This window comes from Canis aureus, chromosome 18 (assembly GCF_053574225.1).
Source record: "Canis aureus isolate CA01 chromosome 18, VMU_Caureus_v.1.0, whole genome shotgun sequence".
NCBI classification, from domain to species: domain Eukaryota; kingdom Metazoa; phylum Chordata; class Mammalia; order Carnivora; family Canidae; genus Canis; species Canis aureus.
This window is the reverse complement of record NC_135628.1, coordinates 3,907,329-3,930,277: the sequence shown is the minus strand read 5'-3', so window position 1 is coordinate 3,930,277 and position 22,949 is coordinate 3,907,329. Positions and strand designations below refer to the sequence as shown.

The following is a 22,949-nucleotide window of genomic DNA, read 5'->3' as shown; positions in this document are numbered from 1 at the left end:
ATTTCTCTATATTATACAAATAAATTATGTTTAGTATACTTCATGGGCTATATTTTTAAATACTTCTCATATCAGTATTTTACCTGGCCCATTGTAATATTTTCTTGATGCATTTGGACTTCTAGTGTTTGAATTTATAAAATACAGTGGAAACCAAATTTATAAATGGGCATTGTTCTAAAAGTTCATTGTTAAGTTGGTTGTTTTGATTTTAGAATTTATGTTCCCAAAGAATTAAGGCTATAAATGGTGATTAAATCGCAAGGTAGTCCAGCAACACCTGTTTAACTGATAATAACCTGAAATGTGATATAATGGTACTATTCCAGATTTATTTAATGTAAAATCATAACACTGGGAGGAAGGGCAACTGTTTATTTTCTCTAATGCATTCTGATTTCTAACCAAATAATGTCAGAAATACATTTCTAGGGCTATTGAAACACATGTGTTGGGGAAGGGCTAAAAAGAAAAAAAAGGGAAATGTGGTTTACTTCTTGCTCCCAATGTGGAGATCTCTTGGTGTGCTTCTCTCAGTGAGCAGTGGCATCATCATTATTAGAAAGGCAGATTCTCAGGGTCACTCCAGGACTGCTGAGTCAGAATCTGCATTTTAACAAGATGCCCAGATAATTCACGTGTAAGCTAAGGTTTGCGATGCCCTGAAGATTAACAGTGGCTTTTTTCCCCCTTTTAATATCTACATTAGAAGAGGAACGTCTCTGTTGTCAAACATCCAGAGAAGAGGAAGAGCTACTTGAAATCACCAATTTCTGGGAATCATTAATTCAGGGCAAAAGAATATTTTTCCTACAGGGTCAATGAAAGGAGATGGTGTCTCTATCTCTCTATCGGATTATATGGCTCTTTGGTAAGAAGGAAGACTAAATATTTGGGATAATTTAAAATCTGTTGGATTAAACATGTTTCCAAATTAGTGACATTCTTTATGTATATGCATGTATATATATATACTACTATGATTAATAGAATAATTAATAGAATAATTAATAGATTATAATATCAATAGAAATATAAAAACAAATAAAGCATATCAAAATAACTATCCCAAGATAGCTAAATAAAATAAAATGGATGTAAAAAAAATCCCTTAGATTTATAAATAAGTGAAGGAATCCTGAAATTCAATGATTACATTAGGTTGTTTTGATAATAAATGAAACTGTAGTAGAAGCATAGAGATGAGTTATATTTGTTGTACATCAAGTAGGACAATACCTTTATGAAAAAAGACTTTTTATCTCTTTCATTCTTTTCTGGATGATCATTTAAACATTATTTTCACGTATCCTAATAGACCAAATATGGTTGGTAAATGGTTTCTGTAATTTAGGTTTTTAGTCTAGCCTTCATTTAGTAGCTGGCATGATAGATAATGTAGTATATCTCCTCTGAACTTTACTGATGTTGACTATATATACTAACTGTGGGTAAACACAGTCAATGTTTAATGTAGTATTTATCTTTAGTTTTCACTCAATAATTTTCCATGTGTTATCTTTATATATAATTATATATATACATGTAAAATGCATCATCACATGTCTTTTGACATTTAAAATGACTTAAAACATTGCTTTTTGATTTTTTAGATGAGAAATATATTTTTATAAGAAATTATGAGTAATCAGTCGTTAATAAAGTATTAACATTTTCATCTCTCTAGATAATTTTTTACATTTTTAGCACAAAAAAAGAAAAATGTTTGGCTAATGAAAGAAACTAAAATTAAGTTCCTTCTTAATTCTGGGAGATCTCAGGATGTGGAAATAGCACTCATTGTGCTAGGGGCAAAAAAACCCAGAAACAACCCTGAATCTTCTTGTGCACTTCTAACTTTGTGGCTTTGAAACAATCATTTGCTGTCTCCTGGCTTGAAAGCAAATTTTGAACGAGAATTCTGCTTTGAAAACACTTCTTGTTTTAGATCTATAATTAAGGAGCCATGTTTTAAAGTTCCCATAGTGTTATATATATATATATATATATATAATTTTATGTTTATTTGTTTTTGCTAATATACACAGGATATTAGGTATGGAATATAAATCCGAATGATGTTTCAAATAGTAAATTAAACTGTCAGTAGCAATGCATTTTTTTTCTTAACTAACCTAGATAATATAACAGCACTTTTGCTATTTAATATATGGGCTCAGAAATACAAAAAGAGATTCAAGAACTGGTTGGCTCCTCATGGCATAGTTTATCTACAAAATGTTGGTATTAAAGTTTTAAAATATAAACACTTCAGTTTTTATGGTTCTAGGTAGTAGGCATCTCAAAGTTCAGTTATGCCAGCAATAACTTTATAAGTTAATAACTTATAACTTAATAACTTTATAAGTTTGTTTTTGTATTAACTAAAATATTAGAAATGTCTATCAGCAAATTCTGTTTTTTGAAACAGTCCATCTGTGATGGAAAAACAAATTAGTCCACCTTTTCAAACATTATTAGCCTGCCAATAAATTAAAACACCTTTCCTAAGATTGCAATTTCAATTATACATATGCTCATGGGGATCCTACCAATAGGATACTATAAATCTTGAATAAATTCAAAATTCCATCTGTTGTATTCTAAAGAAAAATAGTATTCTAAAAGAAAAAAATCATTTTCTCTCTACGAATTCATATTCAGGACTAGTTTGAAATCATTTTTCCCCCCACACATATAGCCATAAATTTGAGTTGTGTACTAAACTTGGTTCTAAGCTGTAACTGACTTTCTTAATAGCATATGACAATTTTTCATTTAAAATTGCTTAAAATGTTGTTTTTTGATATTTTTTAGATGAAAGACCATCTGCGTAGAGTACAATGAGGTTGACCTATTCAATTATATTTTCACAGATACTTTTTTGTACTTCTACTAGTCAGTGAGCTCTTTGAAGGTGAAGATTATGTTTAATTTACTTTTGGATTTCTATCATCTTTTTAAAGCAGAAGAATGCCTAAATCACATTAGCGTATCTTAAGTTGCAAGGTTTTCTAAAAAAATTATTACCAAAGATGCTTAGCTCATAATTATAATTTTATATTCATTCCTTTTAAGTCATTTTATCCATGTGTTTGTGTTGTAATTTGTGGGGCCAGGGAGTCTTTATGTTTCATATCACGTAATCTTGTGAAAAAGAAATACCCTTCCATTTTGGTATAAGAGTGGTATAGACTATAATTTACTGAAATATGGTTAGATAGATGGGACTGGGAAGATAACATCCTGAGGTGTAGGGGTAAGGACTAATGAAGACATTGTTCATGGTCCAAAGTATTATTTTCCTTTGCTAGAACAAGTGAAATTATGTTTAATGCTTTAAGAATGCAAGTAATAATGACTTTACTGTATTTTCACACTTTTTCCTGAGTTTCTATTTCATTAGGATAGAGTCCTTGAAGGGGAATTACTAGGACAAAGATTTAAACAATTTAAGCCTCATGGTATGTAATGCCTACAGGGCATCCTTAAACATTTTAGGTCTTCTCATTTTTTGACATTTGATAATTTTAAATGTGAAAATGGAATTTATCATTTCAGTTTGTTATGAAATTGAACATTTTCCATATTTGTTAGACATTTATATTTTGTTTTCTAAGAATTCTCTTACACTTTCTGTAAATAGGAGCATTTTTATTTATTTTATTTTATTTTATTTTATTTTATTTATTTATATTTATTTATTTATTTATTTATTTATTTATTTATTTATTTGGAGCATTTTTAGAGACCAGTTGCCACTCTTCCTCTTCCTTTGAACCTCCTTTCTGGGCTGATGCTGTTTCTTCTACTTCAGAATTTTATTTACTCTTTTAAAAGCAGAATGTTATAAAAAATATTCTGTAAAACATTTCTGCTTTGTCCTAATTTTTCTGTTTTCTGAATCTCTTATATATACTTTTAATGCCTCAATTCTCCAATCCATTATTTTATACACACCTTGTGTATTATTTATTTTGCTGGCAAAGTTATTCTCAAGTTCAAAATCTTTCAGAAGCTCCTTATTGTCATTAGGGAGAAACTTCCTTCTCTGCTTGGCAGCAAAGGCCTTTGACAAAGATGACCCAGCTTCTACTGGAAGTTTACTCCCATGCGTGTAGACTCTACCCTGAATTAATTGCATTCATTTTCCTCTGAATTTATTAAATACATTCTTATATTTGTCATTTGTGTTTTTGCTGATTTTGATCCCATTCTCTCAACAGCCTTGTCCTATTATTTCTAGTGGAAACTCTGTAAGGTACATTTCAAAGTTTACATTTCTTCTTGAAGGCTAATTTGATCCTTGGTGAGAGTTTATTGGAACCACCGCTTAACGGCATTTCCCATGCTGATTTGTATCAAAGTTGTCCTAAAGAATACGTCCCTACAGTAATAATGTCAGCACTTTAAGGACTGGCTCTGCTCACTCCTCCTTATGGTGCTTCGGGTCTTTGCACAAAACACCCTCAATATACACTTGTTTAATTGAATTAAAGTTAAGTGCTAGTTGGTTAAATCCAGCTTTATTGAAAACCTTGAATTAAGGCCCACAGCAAAAGGTCTCAAAAGTTCTTATGGATTTTCATATTTGATTTACACACTGAGCCAGAAGCTTTCGAATTATTACTGCCCTGGCTTAGAGAACATATTTATAAATATTCCTTGGGGAAATGCCTTTCCTCTCTTTTGAATAAGATAGAACCACTGAAAATAATTCCACAAGCAACCCTTCCTAAGTTACCATGTGCTGTGGGCAGTAAAACCTCAAAATACAGTTAATATTTAAAGAGGACAGCCTAGTCAGGAGTAGTGAAAATATCTCCTGATGCTTACCTAGAGAGATTTAATTTTTTCACTTTTCACCTTAAGAAAAAAAAGGTAAAGCAGTTGACGATATTAACAGAAAGTGATCTTTGGAGAGGTGCTTTAACAAACAGATAACAGGAAACCCATAAAACAACCATTTTAATTGGAAATTGGTACTTACAAAGTATTTAAGTGTGAGACGACATCTGCTTCTGACCAAGATGGAGTAACAGGGACTGGGCTTATGCTACCACCTGAAATAACAAGTAAACAAAGGAAATCTAAAATCAGGCTGAAGTAAATGTGCATGTATGTAGACACACACACACACACACACACACACACACACACACACATTTTCCAATAAAGGACAATAAGGACAATAACCCCTGAAAAACAAGCAACAAACAAGATGAGCCTTATCACTACAGCGTACAGCGTACCGCCTTGACTGAGTTTTCAAGCTGGAGAACCCAGGCAAAACCTGGCAGGCTCCTCCTAAGAAGACGGAGCAGATAGTCTGGGGAGGCCAAAATGGCTAAATTTACAGGACAGAATAACACAGAGCAGAAAGCTGCAAAGAAAATTCTAGAAGAATTTCTTCTTCAGAAGACCCCTCACCAATATCCTACTGAGCGTGGATTAGCACCAGTGTAGGAAGGAACTGCCCGGGGGAGAGAGCAATACTGAAGGAACAGAGCTTACCTTGCTGGGGGCTCCTGGGGGGCTGGGAAGGCCGCCTCTTTCCACCAGGCCACGCAGAAACCTCATGATTCACAGGGAATCGTTGACTAGTTCACCGAAGGGTCTTGCCTCAGACGTAGGGCTTATACTAGACTGACTGCACATCAGTCCCACCCAACACAAGGCCTTAAAGGATCACAGCTGTCCCCACCTCCTCCTGCTGTGAGAGGCAGTTCAAGTTTGGGGACTTCTTGCTGACTGAGTCTTAGCTACATGGAGCCTTCGTGGCGGCCAATTCCTATAGTTCAAGGGACCCTTATTCCCTCCTCTGGGGAGAGGGAGCCTCTCCGGGAGGCTGGAACTCAGAATGTTGGGAGAGAAAAGTCTCCAAGTGGGTTCCTGGGTGGGATGGTCAGTGGGACCCCTCCTGCTATCACCCCAAGTTTCCCAGATCCCTGTTTTGCCCTTTTTGGGACGCAGCAGATTACAAAGGGCCCTGATTTAGTGTGTTCATGTTGATGCTCCATCCCAAGAGCGGATTGCCTCAGGGCTGGCGCCTTTGTGTGCATTAGTAGACCCTTTAAAAATGTCCTTTTAGGCCAGTAGCTTCAGGGTAGTGCAGGGTCGGTGGGAGGGGTGGGGGGGCGAGACTACGAGATACCAGGGCCTTCGTATCTCATTTACCGTTAAGCAGATTTCCCGGGTGGATGCGCATCTCGTCCGGGGCCAGGCATTCTGCAAGCTCCCAGCAGTGGTTCTGATTGATGCTCTGCAGGCAGAAAAGGAAACCTATAGCCCGAATAGTTGCCCACACCTGCACCAGCAAACGATTGCCCTTTGTAGAACAGAAAGGGCCCAGGTAGCCCACGTGCTGCCGAGGGATTGTTGGTCCCTCAAGAGATCCTGCCACGCTGAGGGCTCGGCACTGGGCCCGGGAGATGCCGTCGTCCGCGAGCCATCTCTGCAACTCGTCCCAGCTTAGGTGCTCCTGGAGGCCACTCTGATATTGTTGCTTATTAAAATAATTATAATCCTTTGGCTTCCGGCAATTAAGTCACACAACCTGACCTTTACTGCGTCAGGGCCCCACCGCCACCAGCAAGCTAATTTCTGTGACAGCCTCGACCATCGGCCCTGGTCTACAGAGAATTACCTCTGAACATTTTATGATGCCAGTGATGCTCATACCAGCGCTTTCCTTATAGTCCTGGTAAATAATGTGTTCTCCAGGCTTTCTTAAGGAACCCAGTTCTCTTTTGGGGCTTGTGGCCTCACGTAACGTCACTGTCCCAGCAGACCCAAATCACTGAGCCTTTTGATCTGTTCCTCCACTAGCTGCCGCAGCAATTCAGGCAACTCAACCTCACTCACCCCGGGCGACTTTTTTCTGGCTTTGCTGGAAACCTGAACAGCAATCTGTACCGTCTCCTGGCTTTTCACCGGAATATTAAATCCCATCTCTAAGTCAATAAATTCCTCTTGATCCGGACTTACGGGCCAGCCCCTTTGATGGAGCACCTGCTGTGTCCAGGTCCACAAGTCCTTCCCTGGCTCCCGTGTGCACACCTGCTCCCTGTCGTGGCTCCTTTGGGATATGGCCTGTTTCCCCCTCGTCAGGGCCGATACTTGCCCAGCTGCAGTGTTGTGTTCCAATACCTACTTCAGTCCATTGGACAGGAGAAGGGGCCGGGACATCCCTGAGAGGGCATCTGTTGCTTTGCGTGGGAGAAACCTCCTTATCTTTTTCTGTGGGAGGACTACTAGTTCTTCATGGGGAAGGGTGGGGACCATTCTGTATATTCAAAGAATGGTGGGGACTCAGAATCTTCATTAGATGTTCCTGCACCATGTGTGGCACGGTGCCGCGTCCTAGGGTCTGATGGCAGCACGAAGGCCCTGGCTCTGTTGAACATTCAACCGTCTTTGAAGCTCAGTAACTCTGACTTGTTACTGATCTTGCTCTTCTTTTTCCGCCTGCCAGCTGCATGAGTGAAGGGCTGCTTTTTAGCTACCGAGGAGGGGATTCTCTTCCCCTTTCTTAGCTTTCAGCTGTTCGTTAATGTCTGTGAGCTTTTCATTATCCACTATTAGGGCAGCAATGGACTTAGTAAGGATTACTTCATTCCATTATCGTTATATTTGTTAATCACCCCATTCAGTTCAAATGCCTGAATCCTCAACACCTAGGGTATAGCCCTCTCCAGATAGTGGTCACAGGTAAGAGTTTTGACTAGAGGAATACTCCTTTGTGCTAGAGGCTGTCCATGCTCCACTTGCCACTCAGGGTGGGACCCACATGGTCAGCTGAGGAGTGAGTGACAGTCCCCAGGCCCCATCTTACCACTTGCCTTCTTAGACTATTCCTGGTAGCAACTGTGCCCGCTGGGTGATCTGGACATCAGATGCTGAGATTTTATTAGATGGTAATATCTAGGAAAAGAAAAAAGAGTAAAAGACAGTAAAAAAGAGGCCACCAGTCTACCACAAAGAACTAAGAATGTCTCTGCAAGGCTGGTAGGGAGCTCTGCAGCAAAGAAATATGTTAGAGGAAAGCTGATTGGGTACAGTCCTGTTTTTTTACTTAGCTTTAATCCGTATTTGACTGAGAGCCAATGTAAAAAATTAGATCTTAGATCAAAAGCTAAGGCAGATGTTGAAGAAACTAAGAGCTAGAGGTTATCAGCTAACCACATTCCTCACAGCTGGGCAGCAAGTCTCTTCTTGAAGGGGGATCTTCAGGCCACATCACTGTGCACTGTGCTTGCCAGAGCTCTCATAAAAATATCTGCATCTGTACTTTGATTTCTGAATCCATTTCTGATTGTAACAATAAATCGAGGAATAGGAAGCACTTCAAATATTGTGCTTCCTGGAGATGTTCTTCGTTTCTCCAAGGGAAAGGTGGACACACACTTGACAGATACCTGGCAGTGTTAAACTGCAAGGGAAAGGGCCTCACAGGGAAAATGGGCTTGTGTCCTGATTAGGTCATCATCTTGATTTCAAGCGTGTGCCCTAACCTGCTGTTTACCTTTCCATGTATTTAATTCTTGATTGCAGCAAGACTGCAGAGTTTAAAATAAAAGGATTGGATACTGTTAATACATCTTACATAGGAGATACTAATTAATTAAGCAATTTGAGTATTTAAAAAAATACAATAGAGATTTTGGAAATGTTCAAATTAGAAATACATTATTTGAGGAAGTCCAGTGGAAAAATACCAACAGTTAGCCATCTAGAATGCGTGTTTTCCTAACTAGACTACTACAGCTCAGGTTATGTGATAAGATAAGGGTGGACTGTTTGAATTTTACTTTTTTAATCTCCATAAAAGATAGACTTATCCACTAAAGCTTTCTAGAAGCACACAATTATGTCACTTCTATCTACTTCAACATTTCTTACACTTGTTAATTAAAGCATGCCTCTAAGGACCTCTGCTTGCCAACCATGCATAACCCAAGCTGGAAGTGCCCTACATATCTGAAGGTAAAGATATTTCATGAAATTATTGTATAAGACAGTCCAGCTTGACCTTCCTCTTCAGGAGAACGATATATACTTGAAAGTAAAAAGCTTCATTAACTGTTGTATAAAGAAGATATTTTACTAATCCATATTGGCCTTTGCCAGTTCATTACACATTTATTTGTGAATTTGGGACTCAAGTTTGACCTAGCACAAACGAAAAGACAAGTTTATTACAAGAGTGGTAGGGAAAATTGCTATCTGACACAACTGCTGCCTAAGGAGGGTGGACACTGTAAAATTATTTTCTATTGAATTCTTGGAAAGATTTGAATATGCAAATCTGGGCTTGGAGTTGAATTTCAAAGCAGCTGTCTGAGGATAATTTGTAGCTCTCTTGAAGAGATATTGAGAAGGGGGAGACAGGGTAGAGGAAGAAAGGAATCAGTATGATGAGGAAACGCTGGAATTCTACATGGGGAAGTCAGACTATCCTGGAATGGAGTGTTCAAAAGTTTAATACTGAAAATTCATTGCTTCCATTATTTTGTGGTAAATTCTATTCTGGCTTCTTCACACCTTCAGTAGAATCTGTCATGCCTACAAATGCTGTGGTTTGAGAGCCAGAGTATTTTGTTGTCATTGTTGTTGTTGCTTTGAAGTTTAATTGTTCTTAAGAATTTCAGAAAGTGATTGAGACTAAACCTCATCACAGGACTGACAAATCAGAGAGGAACATCATCAGTCAGAAAAATTAACAGGACTAATTCAGCAGATGCCAAAAGTGACCGTGAAAATCTAAGCCACTGCCACATCCGGCCCCCCACCTCCCAAATCCTGATGATTAACAGAAATCTTGGGAAGTTTTCCAAATGATCCACAAATAGTGAAATTAAGGTTCAAGTCCATTAGCTAGGTCTTTAGGGGCAGGGGATTCAGTTAAATTCTGAGTTGCATAGGGATAGTAGAATCCAAGAATAAAGATACACAAAGGCCTCGGTAATTATGGAAGCAAGAACTCAAAAGTTTCCTCAGTGGTTCATCTCCTTTTCTTTAGGTGCGTCAGCTTTTCTAAATTTTAATTTTCATGTGGTAAGAACTCTTCACCCTCTCAACAGATTTTTAAATGTACAACACGAATTGTTGACTACTGGCAAAAGTCAGAACTGTTCTCACAGGTAAACATCAAACCTGTTTTTTAAAAGCCTCCATGGGCAAGCAAGTTTTCAATACCCAATAAGCACAATATTGTACGAGGGATCTCTAGAATGTACTTATCTTGTACAACTAAAGCGTTATACCTGTTGCATTTGTTTGTGCTCATCTTCCTGAAGATTTCTTTTCTCCATATGGTAGAAAACTTGACTTTCAGCAGCTACCAGGAAGGCATGGTCACACTTGCTAGGTCCCAAATCCCAGAGAAAGGTATGATTATGTTTGACTCAGAGCCTTTCTGATGATATCCTCTGTGCGCGCCAACTGTGGCATTGTAGAGTTTGCACTGTATACTACCACAAGGATTTTGTTTTTAGAGTACCAGCATTTTTAGAGGTAGTCTAAAAGTTCCTGTAGTCATCCATTTATTCTTCTGATATATGCATTAGGAATTTTGCATCTCCCAAAATCTATAAAGAACTTATTAAACTCAACACCAAAGAAACAAACAATCCAATCATGAAATGGGCAAAAGACATGAACAGAAATCTCACAGAAGAAGACATAGACATGGCCAACATGCACATGAGAAAATGCTCTGCATCACTTGCCATCAGGTAACAGGTGTTTTAATTCACCAGTTACAAAATATTATAAACTGCCTTTTCCAATCATAACTCATGTCAACATTGGAGAAATAATATCCACTAAGAGAATTTAGGACATGGCAGCAAATTATTAATAGAACAATTGAGACAAGGGGAAGGATGCACTTATTATAGTCAGGAATAGATGATTGATGGTAGAGCAAATTTTTTCGTGAAGAATTTATGTTGCACTCCCCAAAGACCATCTGGAAAGCCTTTTCTGGATGTTTACCTGTGTGTTTTGAGTTTAATAACAGTTCTAGACATCTCTTAATTAATCACATCTGTCAAATGATGTTGGCGATAGACACCTAAACATAATGTCTTCAAGGACAGTCACACATTAGTGACTAAGACCTTCATTCACTCAGAAAGAGACTTGAAAATGTGATATATATACTGATTTTCAATTGCTCTATCTTAAATCTCACCGAATATAGTATATTTAGGGTATGTTTAAATGTACGTTTATATGTGCAGGTGTGAAAGTATATACATGTGTAAATGTCTCTGGTGATATTTCTGATCTTCATCACCAACATTATGCATATGCTAGTATGTTATACAAACATAATGATGTCAGACTGGTTGTTCTTTCTAAACTGTTTCTATGAGGGAGGGGCAGGGAGGAAAAACACTCCCTTTTATTTGCCTTGTTCTTACAGTTCTTTCATTATTCTTGAAGTTTTGTTATGATATATAGAAGTAATGAGTTAACCCCAAATCTCAGTGGCTTAACCCAACAATATTTTCCTCTTGCTCACAAAACAGATCCAGGGAAAAGCTAAAGTTGGGTAGTGCCTTGGATTCACAGTCACTCAGGAATTTTGGCTCAGAGGCCCCACTATCTTATATCTGAATCATCTGGAACATAGTTTTCCCCATCCACGTGATGAGTAAAGAAGGAAACCTTTCACTGGTAATTACGCATTTTGCTTTGGAAAAGACATGTAATTCCATTGATCAGAACTAGTCACGTGGTCCCACCTAACTGCAGAAGGACTAGGAAGTATACGAGATCACATGAAATCATCAATGAGCTGTCTTTGCTGCGCTATATTCCAGACCTATGTTTGTTGGGCAAGAGAAATTATAATGAACAAGTGAAAAGTTTAAATACCAAACTCTTTGTTCTTTTTTCTTTATTCCAATGGCACAGCACATATAAGACATAATGACATATTTAGAATCCTGACCCACTTTCCTCCTGATTTTCATGCTGAGGACACTGTTCCTCTTTCAACAGTCAGCTAGCTCATGAGCTAGATGTGGACGACTCAGGGTGTTGGAGCAGTGCTGAGAGATTTAAGGGGACTCTGCTTACAAAAAATAAACGCACAAAACCCTCCACATACCAAACTAAACCAAACCACTGTTTATGGGATATAAAGTTAATTTCTGGTTGAGAACTTAGAGGTTAGGGTCAAAAAACTAACCTTAGCTTTTCCCCTTTTTTAGCCCATTTTTTACTTTCTCTTTCATTCTCTATCACTAATCTCCTTGTAATGAGGAACAGTTGAGTGAACAGAACCAATTTCTATCTCTAGCTATTTACCATAAACCACTGCTTCTTTATTCAATCTTTCCCCATATGACCCTTTTTAGAATTGGAGTTGATAAAAACCAAATGAGACGTTGGTGAGCTACAACACTAATCAGAGATAACCAGCTATATTCACATTGTAGAAAACATTAAGCTTCCTTTTAACACCTTAAAGATTATTCTTTTCATTTAGTAACAACTTAAAGAGTAATCCAAAAGGAATGTGCTGATTTTAATAGCCACAAAACGTCTAGCTATTTAATAAAATATCACAAGCTGGTCTTGAATTACATTCAGGAGCAAATCAAATAACATGCAGAGAGAGACATATTCTCTGGTGGAAAAGCCTGTAGTGAGCCTCAAAGTCATTTTTACTTCATTCAAATATGAATATATACTTATACAACAATTTAGAAAAAGACTTTGTGGAATATGGGTCTGGATGAATTTCTTGTGGTACCTATTTTTGCAAGTTTTTTAAAACATTGAAATCACTGTTGTGGGTTCTTAGAGATGAACCATCTGTCACAAATCAGAATCAACATTTATTGTAGCTTATTAAGAGGAAAAGTTGCTAGCAAAAACCATTTAAAGTGTAAAATTGGATATTGAAAACTTTTTTTCCCATAGAGGTCTTTAAAAAACAGATTAGATGTTCATCTGTGAAAATAGTTTTGACTTGTGTAACTAGATAATTATCTCATATGGTAGATCACTAAAAAGGTGAGAAATGTATGGGGACAGAAGGAAGGCAGAGGAGCATAAGCACGTGTATGCAAGTGTGAGAGGGGGAGAGAGAGAGAAAGAGAGGGAGGGAGAGAGAGAGAGAAAGTGAGAGAACGAGAGAGCGAGAATGAGAGAATGGGCCTGAACTTCTCAGGAGAATTATGTTTGTAGGAAATAGAACAGAAAAATTCGAAATTGCTTTTGAAGGTAGCTCACAAACTATAACGCACATTATAAACTGAAGTGCTACTAAATAAGTTGTAACTTAGTTAATGTGAGTACGTCAATATATGAATATATTATCACAGTTCAAATATTTATACCTTGTTAACAAAAATGTCATCATAGGAGTGATAGCATCATGATGTCAACACAGGTCATTCTCAACTTTGGTCTCCCTCACAAGAAGACCAGATAGTAATTATCCACAGACAAGATATCATTGCGAAATCCCAGAAACTGGGGGCTAAAGCACAAAGACCAAATAGAACCACATTTGAAGGGTAAGAAGAGTGGCTGCACTCTGCATTGCCCTCCAAACCCCAAGAACAGCACAGCATCGCACTGAGATAGCCTTCCTGGATCTAGGTTTCTCCAGTGCGGGGGGGGGGGGGGGGGAGAGCTCAAGGTGAACACCTGGCTGCCTCAGCATTTTGAGGCACTTCCCAGGAGGTCCACTCAGGTCTCACCTCACAGGAATCACTGAGGAAATCCGTAGGGCTTGACCACTGGAGATCAGATAGAAAGAGGGAAGCAGAGTAGGGCTTACACACCTGGTCCTCAAGTCTTGGAAGGCTGCAATCCTCCTCTGAGGGGCACTGCAGCAGAGATCCCACCCATTTGCAATGTGCATCTGCAGAGGCAAGCTGGTGGCCCTATCTGGCCTAGAAATAAGCTCACAGATATGTAGTCAACTAATATTTAACAAGAGAGCCAAGGATATTCAATGGAGAAAGGATTCTCTTCAATAAATGGTGCTGGGAAAACTGTATATTCATTCTGTAAAAGAATGAAACTGGGCTTTTATCTAATAGATTCCCAACAAATAACTTGAAATGCTTAAAGATTAAAAGTAAAATCTCAAATCATAAAACTCCTAGAAGAAAACACAAGGAAAAGCTCCTTGACATTAGTCTTGGCAATGATTTTATGGATATGACAGTCTAAGCATAAGACACAAGAGCAAAAATAAACCAGTGGGACTAACTATATCAAACTAAAATGCTTCTGCATAGAAAAGAAATGACAAATGAAATGAAAAGTCAAAATATTATCTAAATAATGAAATTAACCATTCATTTCCATATGAGATTGTAAAATCTTTGCAGGCAGGGAACTTGTTATACTTCTGAATTTTCTAGAATATCTGTTAAGACATCAAAGTATACAATAAATATGTCTTGCCTAATTAATTCAGTCAACTTTAAATCTGACTTTTGTGTAAAGATATCTTTTTTTTCCCTTGTTTTAGCAAGAAAGAATGAGAAAAAATCTTAAGCAGTCCCCAGGCCCAGCACTGAGCCCGATGTGGGGCTCAATCTCATGATCCTGAGATCATGACCTGGGCTAAAATCGAGTCAGATCCTCAGCTGACTGAGCCATGCAGGCATTCCACAAAGATACTATTCTACCTATCAGTGCTTTGGAGGTTTGTTTTCAGAGCAGAGAAAAAAAAAAAAACAACAACACTTCTTTATACAATGAAGGACCTAATGACCTCTTCCATAAATACATTTCACAGGTACAAGAGTACTCTTTTGTACTTTGAAAAGAATGATTTACTTAATATCAAAATAAATGTTTTGCTCATATAAAAGCTATAATAAAATATTAGGAATAAAATAATAAAAATATTTTTCTTAGAAGAAAAAGAAAAGAAAAACATACAGAATGGGAGAAAATATTTACAAGCCATATACCTGATAAGGGATTAAATATAAATATGTTAAAATACATAAGGAACTACCAATAAATAGGCAAAACATTAGTAGTCTAATTAAAAAATGGGCAAAGAATCTGAATAGACATTTTTCCAAAGAAATACACAAATGTCCAGCAGATACATGAGAAGGTGCTCAACACCACTAGTCATCAGGGAAATTCAAATAAAAACTACAATGAGAGAATGAGCCAGCAGCTGGATGTCAAGGAAGTCTGGGCGGGTCAGCTTCAGAATGGGAAGGGAGTGTGCGGAGCAGTTAACCCTGCAACTCGGAGCCCAACAATCTGTAAAGTGAAGTAATCTGAAATCAGAAGAGTAAAGAATCTTGGTGGTTCTTCAGTAGAAATATGGAGGTGCATTTTCTTTGGTTAAAAACTGCTTTTGAAAGTGTAGAAACCCAAGCCCTTTTTCCTTTAACTCCAGTCTGAGGAGACGGGATAGAAACTGAGGAGCCACCGACACCTGTCGAAGCTATGTCTGGAGCCCCACCCATAAAGCATGACACCCTTCAGGATCCATGGAAGGAAGCAGTTCCATCAGAGAGCCCAGGAGTTCTTCAGCTAAGGAAGATTCTCACTGAAAAAGCAGTGGAAGTCAACATTGTAAGAATATTCATTCCCGAAGCTCCTATAACCCAGGATATCCTCAACAGAAATGCGAAGGTTAGGTCTCTGGGACGTCATAGAGGAGACTTCCTTGGTCAACCAGAGGGAGTTGTAGAACCCAGAAAGGAACCATGAGAGGAAAAGAATATATTGGAAAAGCTGAAGAACTCTTAAAGGTCAGTACAGGACAAAGAAGGGCTTTCAAACCAGCTCAGTGTACAGACAGAGTCAACAGTGAGTTTCAGGAGTTGCTGGTGGCTGCTGGGGGATGATCGATGATCGTCGGTATCAGTGTGAATGTCTAGCCCACAAGAAAAATCAGCTTATTTTGGAAAATGAAGCCCTAGGTCAAAACACATCTCATCTTTCTGAATAGTTAGAGCATATATCAAGGTGCTGGGATGGGGGGCTAGGTAAATTCCTCACAGGCAGGATTACAGCAGAGGAGTTAACCAGCTCCAGAGCAGGTTGGCGGCATCAAAACTGTGATGACCCAGAAATTGCTGGGGGAGCTCCTAGTTTCTTCACAGTTGGGGAAAAAGCGGACTCGCTACCCTGGTACACAGCCTCACACCACAGCAGGACGAGCATTAACATGTCACAAGTTGGCAAAAGAAGTAAATGCTCATCTTCTGGGGACTGTTGGTGCTAATGGTCAAAATTAGATTCCATCAACAGTTGAATCCTGCAGCACCCACCCAGCAGAAGAAATGGCTGAAATGGTTCTACGCATTTTGGATCCGGTTACGTGCACAGAAAGCTCACCTGGATAATCCATTTTCTGAGTCTTCACCTTACTTGCTACAAAGAGAAATATTGGACAATTTCATCCCTATACTAGATACGGAAATACAACTTCCAGTTGCTGTAATCACTGCCAGGGAGAACTCATTGTCCTTTATTTATTTATGTTTTGAGACTTTATTTATTTATTCATGAGAAAGAGACAAAAGGCAGAGACACAGGCAGAGGGAGAAGCAGGCTTCTTGGGGGGAGCCCGATGTGGGACTCGATCCCTGGACCCTGGGGTCATGACCTGAGCCGAAGGCAGATGCTCAACCGCTGAGCCACCCACGTGCCCCACTCATTGTCCTTCGATATTCAATATGTTGCAGGCAGGCTACAGGCACTCGCTTCTTCCCAAGAGTCCCTATTATTTGGGATCTGGAGTTCTTATAATGGTAGAAGTAATATCAGTTTCTATTTAGGTAATATATATTCCCCAAAATGTTTTATGTACTGGACCACCGATCACCCTTAATAACTATCTCAGGGTAAGAAAAGAGTGAAACAGTGAGGATATACTTCAAGTGGATGATAATTTCCAGGCATTATATGATGCTTCTCCTAAAGGACACTGAAAGAAAAAGGGTCTACCTTTATTTTAGGCCCTAAGTTCTAGCCTGCTATGTACTTAATACAAACAGATTTAATTGTGATTTTCTAATGCAGCTACACCCACTCACTCACTGTTGTCTATGGTTGTGTTTTGTTGTTGTTGTTGTTTGTTTTGCACTATAATACTAGAACTGAATAGATGCAACAGGGCTTGTAAAGCCTAAAATATTTCTTCTCTAGCCTTTTGCAGAAAAAGTTTTCTGACCCCTACTCTAAAGGAATAAAAGCTGGCAGGGGGATGGAAAGAGGGAATGTTTGTTCCCTTTTTGATGATTTTTTTTTGGGGGGGGCTACAAAAGGGGCTTATGGAAATACTATGGGCGAAGGGACTAATATTTTAAAACTTATTGCTAAATGTTAGAAAAAGTAATATTTTACAGCCACAATAGCAAGTGTTTCAGGAACACATATTCTCATGTTGGTTTTGTGAGGGGAACTCCATAGTTTGAAGAGATGCAACTTGACATAAACACAAGAAACAGATTCTATTGAACTCATTTTGATAAATGCAACACAATAGGAGTATCCAATCTGTTATAAAATATGGTGAAGAAAGTAGGATCTTTCTAGAATACTGTACAAACTCAAAATTGCAATTCATCAATTAACTTGTATTAACATGTATTATTTACTTATGATAGGCCATCATAAACACCCTTTTATAGGCCTTTAAAAATATCCACAATATGTTTATACCAAATTACACTATATTAGGTACAGAATTGCCTCTCAAAAGAGAAATTTTCTAAAGACAAATCTGATTACATAACACATTTTAATGTCAACTTAATGATTTCTTTGGGGTCTGATTCACCTGAGTTATATTTTGAAATAGCAATAAATTGCTCTATATTCTTTTTTTTTAAGATTTTATTTTTTTATTCATGAGAGACACAGAGAGAGAGAGAGGCAGAGACCCAGGCAGAGGGAGAAGCAGGCTCCAAGCAGGGAGCCTGACGTGGGACTCGATCCCGGGTCTCCAGGATCACGCCCTGGGCTTAAGGCAGTGCTAAACTGCTGAGCCACCTGGGCTGCCCCTTGCTCTATATTCTTAAAAAAAAAAAAACTACAATGGGCTATCATCTGACACCTGTTAGGAAGCTATCTCAAAAGATGAGAGAAAACAAGTGCTGGCAAGGGTGGGGAGGAAAGGGACCACTTGTACGCTGTGGGAATGCAAAGTGGTGCAGCCATTATGGGAAACAGTATGGAGGCTCCTCAAAAAGTTAAAAATAGAATTACCAGATGATCCAGCCTATTCCACTTCTGGGTATTTATCAAAGGACATGAAATCGCTATTTTGAAGAGCTCCCTGCATCCTCTTGTTCACTGTAGGTTTATTTACTATATATTTACAGTACACACTGTATCAGGCTCATTTCACTTAGCATAATGTCATCCAGGTTCATCCATGTTGTCACAGATGGAAGGATTTCTTACCTTTTTTTATAGCTGAATATTATTTTATATATGAAATGCTTATCTATATCTATAATCTCTATATAATATTCTTTATTTATTCATTGATGGACACTTGGATTGTTTCCAGAGCTTGAGTACTATGAATAATCAGTTCCATAGGCTGGCTTATTTTTCTTATTCATCTGTGGGTAAATATTATTGATTTCGTATCCTTTAGGGTTTTATAATATTATGCTTTTATAATTTGTGAATTTGCTTTTAAATACCCCTAGTGTATAATTGAATATAGCTTCTACCCAGAATATAATGAAATGTTTGAGAATATAATGAAAAGTTTGTTGCCAATCCCTGTGCTTCACAATATTTGTATTCATAACAGACACAGAGGCTTTTATTTTATCCTAAGCCAAGGCACCATAAGGGATCCTGACGAGTGGTGTGCTGGGTAACTTACTGTTTGTAAACAAATAAAAAATATGCCATAAGGCTATCTTTTATTGTTTGTGCTTTAGCCTAGATAAAAAGATTTGATGCCCTTGTGAAATTATAATGCAGGATCAGCCATTATTCAGAATTTTATTTTTTTATTTTTTTATTTTATTTATTTATTTTTATTCAGAATCTTAAATTCCAATCCTTGCTCAATTCTAAGAGTAGGATCTGACTCGACACTGTGATCTTATTCATTTCTTAAATAACAGTCTCCTGGATGGCTTTTTTAGGGATTTTTTTTTTTACAATGAAGATTTAAAAAGTACATCAGGAATATGCTGATTCTCATGTTTATAATAGTCTAATAAAAGTTCTGATTTGGTGAGGCTGCATCACAACATGTCTCAGAGATTAAAGGAGCAGCTTCTATTGTAAGTCTTGTCCGTAAAACATACAGACATTGGGCCTTTTCCAAAAGGTCAGTAGATAGCAGGGAGTACGTCCTCTAAAACATTTTCATGTGTGCAGACCCACCACCTGGTTCAGGAGAGTTATCCGTTGCTCTACTTAAGAATCAAGGTTGTGGTGTGCAGAGTCTGTAAGCGGAGTGAGTACACTGAAGATCATGCTTTTTCAAAGAGCGTTACTATTAAGAGATGATCGTGCGTGCCTTCTATAAAAATAAGCTGCATATGAATGTTTCAGGCAAGTCTGTATACTCTATTTTTTGTTGCTCCTTATACAAATTTTATCTCAGTAATGCTTTTTACAAACAAAAAATTTTGTTTGTAAAATTGTTTGTTTGTAAAAGTGAAGTCTACTTTGACTTTTTGATGAAATTTGTACATTTAGCATTACAGTTGACCCTTGAACAACGTGGGGGTTAGGGGACCCAGGCCCTGAGCAATCGAAAATCCCTCATAACATTTGGCTCCCACAAAACTCAACTACTACTAGCCTACCATTGACTGGAAATCTTACCTTCCACAGACCAGACCGTTGATACACACCTATTTTATATAATCTTGTTACACATACTATATACTCTATCCTTACAATAAGGTAAGCTAGAGAAAAACTGTTGTTAAGAAAAACAAAATAAAACATATATTTGTACTATAAAAAAAATCCACATAGAGTGCAGTCTGGGGTCACATGGATCTGTCTGTTGCCCCTTCATCTAGCCTCTAACCGCCCTCCCACGTCTCTTCTAGTGGCGACCTTCAGAACCATCCTCTCAGCCTTCCTCTACCTCTGATACCAGCCAACACCGTTTTGTGAGTTTAGCTCCTTATTACTAATCAAATTCCAGCTCCCAGATTCCTCAGAGTTATTGCACTGAGATAGAGGCCGATGACAATCACCTAGTCAACGTGCATCTGTGGGTCTCCTACACTTACCTCTGGGCTTCTCTTTTGACCAAGATGTTGTGGCATGGGAGGCCATGGGCCACTTCTTTCCCTAGTTGCCCAAGGAGAATTGAGAGGGCTGAGGCATCTTGAATATACCAAACCAGTGTGGTGGCCACGCCCTTTTCCAGGACCTGCAGAAGTTATTTCAGAATGACTAGAATAAACCCTGGGGCCATGCGGACTGCCATCATCCTGGGGAAGAACCGGAACCAGGCCCTTTGACACCTGCATGCCCTGGGTCCTGCCTGTGCAGATCTCCATCTCTGTGGCTTCCTGGAGAGCAACTTCACTCACTTGCAGAAGAATTCCAAATAGTTTATGTAGGTATCACCCCTTGTCTTTGTCCATTTGAAATGCTACAACAAAATGCCCTAAAACTGGGTGGCTTTTAAATAATATAAATTTATTTCTTTTAATTTTGGAGGCTAGAAGTCTGAGATCAAGGTGCCAACACAGTTGGGTGAGGGCCCTCTTCTGGGTTGCGGACTTTGCATTTTATTCTCACATGGTGGTGGAGCCTCTCCAGCTCGGTGTTTTCTCAAGAACACTAATCCCATTCATGAGGGGGTTAGGATTTCAACATATGAATTCTGGGGTAATCATAAGCATTTAGACTATAGTACCCCTCAAATCCTCACCTCTTAAATGTGGATTACACACAATGACTTTTTTTTTAGTGAGTACAGTATGAAAATGGAAAATCAAAGAGTAACTTTACAGCAGAAAAACCTGATAAACATTAAGAGGAGGTTAATATAATAAATAATAAGTGATCTTAGTAGCACGTATCTTTCATACAATTTGATGAGGATAGCGCTTTCTTTCTGTAGTCTTTTTCCTGAACTTTCATAATCCCTACATAATCATGAGAAAGACATTAGGCAAATCCAAATGGAAGAACATTCTACAAAATGCATGACCTGTAGTTGAAATTCTTAAGGTTATCAAAATGAGGACAGTCTGAAAAAGGGTCACAGCCCAGGTGAAGCTAAGGAGATGTGCACTGATTATGTTATCCTGGTTGGAATCCTGGAACAGAAGAAGAACACTGGGTAAAAAATAAGGAAATCTGAATAAAGTATCAACTTCATGTGTTAATAATGTATTAATGTTAGATTATTAATTGTGAAAACCTACCATGGTAATGTTGACAATAGGGAAAAGCAGGGTATGGGGAGCTGGAGAACTGTGAAATGTTCTTTCAACCCATCTACAAATCCAAAGCTTCTCTGAAATTAAAAGTTTGTTTAAAAATTCAATTTGCAGCCCAATAGCCTCAGGTTTTAATTAAATAGCAAAATTCTAGATTGACCCTCTATTATAAATCTTACATTACTAATTATCTCAATTAGTGATAATGCTTTTGGGTCAGATTTAACAAAAGGACGTGAATGATAGAGAGTCAGAATGCCATTTCGTAACATTTAGCAGGACAAAGGATTTTACTGACGTTCAGAAGACAGGTGTGCATATCTACTGCCAATTTGAAAAATAAATTGGATTCTAACTGGTAGGATTGCTATTTAGGTGATAATGTTACATGTAAAAATATCAGCGAAACAGGAGGTCAAAACTCACTTTACTTTTAATTTGAAAATTGTCATTTAACAAATTAAAATACAGGACCTACTGAAATTTGAATTTCAGATAAACAATGAGTACATTTTTAGAATACATATATCCCAGTTATCAAAGGAGATATATATACTCATACTAACAAAAATTTCCATTTTTCTGAGATTTAAATTTAACTGGCTCTCCTTTGTTTGTTTGTTTTAGAGAGAGAGAAAGCATGTGCACATGCATGCAAGTGGCGCGGAGCAGAGGGAGAGGGAGAGAGAGAATGCCAAGCAGGCTCCACACCCAGCACAGAGCTGGACGCAGGGCTCAATCTCAGGACCCTGAGATCATGAACTGAGCAAAAATCAAGGGTCAGATGCTAACCAACTGAACCATTCAGGCACCCCTGAGTCTCCTATATTTTATCTGGAAACCCTATTTCAACTAAAAAAAGTTTATAGGAAGAAGCCAAACTTGTGAGTTTGTTCATAGCAACAGAAATTTCCTGCAGATAGCCGTGCCCTTTATGTAGTGTGGTTACTAAGAAAGTTTGATTAAAAAAAAAAAAAAAAAGAAAGTTTGGTTTAGAGACTGAACCCTTGGATCTGAAGTCCTCCTAATTCCAAAGTTAGGTACCACCTAAGTGGTATCCAACTTCGGACAAATTACTTATGCCTCTGCTCTGAACTTTCCTTTTCTGTAAAAGGGTATAGTAAGAGTTGACATTTAGAAGACAGGTGTGCATACCTGTTGCAAAAAAAAAAGATTGTATTAAATGAGTTTAATGCGCTTAGAATTATGTTTTACATGTGGCGACAGCTTCATTAATGCTAGTAGGATAACAGCATTGTGCTGGAATCTGATGTAGCGTAAGCCTATGCCTGTCATCTGGAATGTTCGGTTTCTTCATTTCACTCTTTATAGTCCAACACTTATTTAGCAAATACTGTGTAACAGGCAGTCTGCTATTATCCTCTCCTTTCTCAGAGGCTTTAAAAGACCATTATATTTGAAATCTCCCCTCATTTAGATATAAAATATACATTCAGATATGAAGTATACAATTTCTGATGAAAAGTATTTCCAGAAAAGATACATTCTTTACAGAAATTCATAGATGATGGTTTATCTTTCTTTGAGCCA

General features: G+C 38.0%; 1 long non-coding RNA gene and 1 pseudogene across 1 annotated transcript in view; one reads left to right on the top strand and one right to left on the bottom strand.

Moving 5' to 3' along the window:
• Nucleotides 1–22,949, bottom strand: part of LOC144288505 (uncharacterized) — a 683,266-nt gene that overhangs the window by 146,433 nt on the left and 513,884 nt on the right. The gene's annotated exons all lie outside the window — the stretch shown is intronic.
• LOC144288430 (golgin-45 pseudogene) lies at nt 15,325–16,499 on the top strand (annotated as a pseudogene).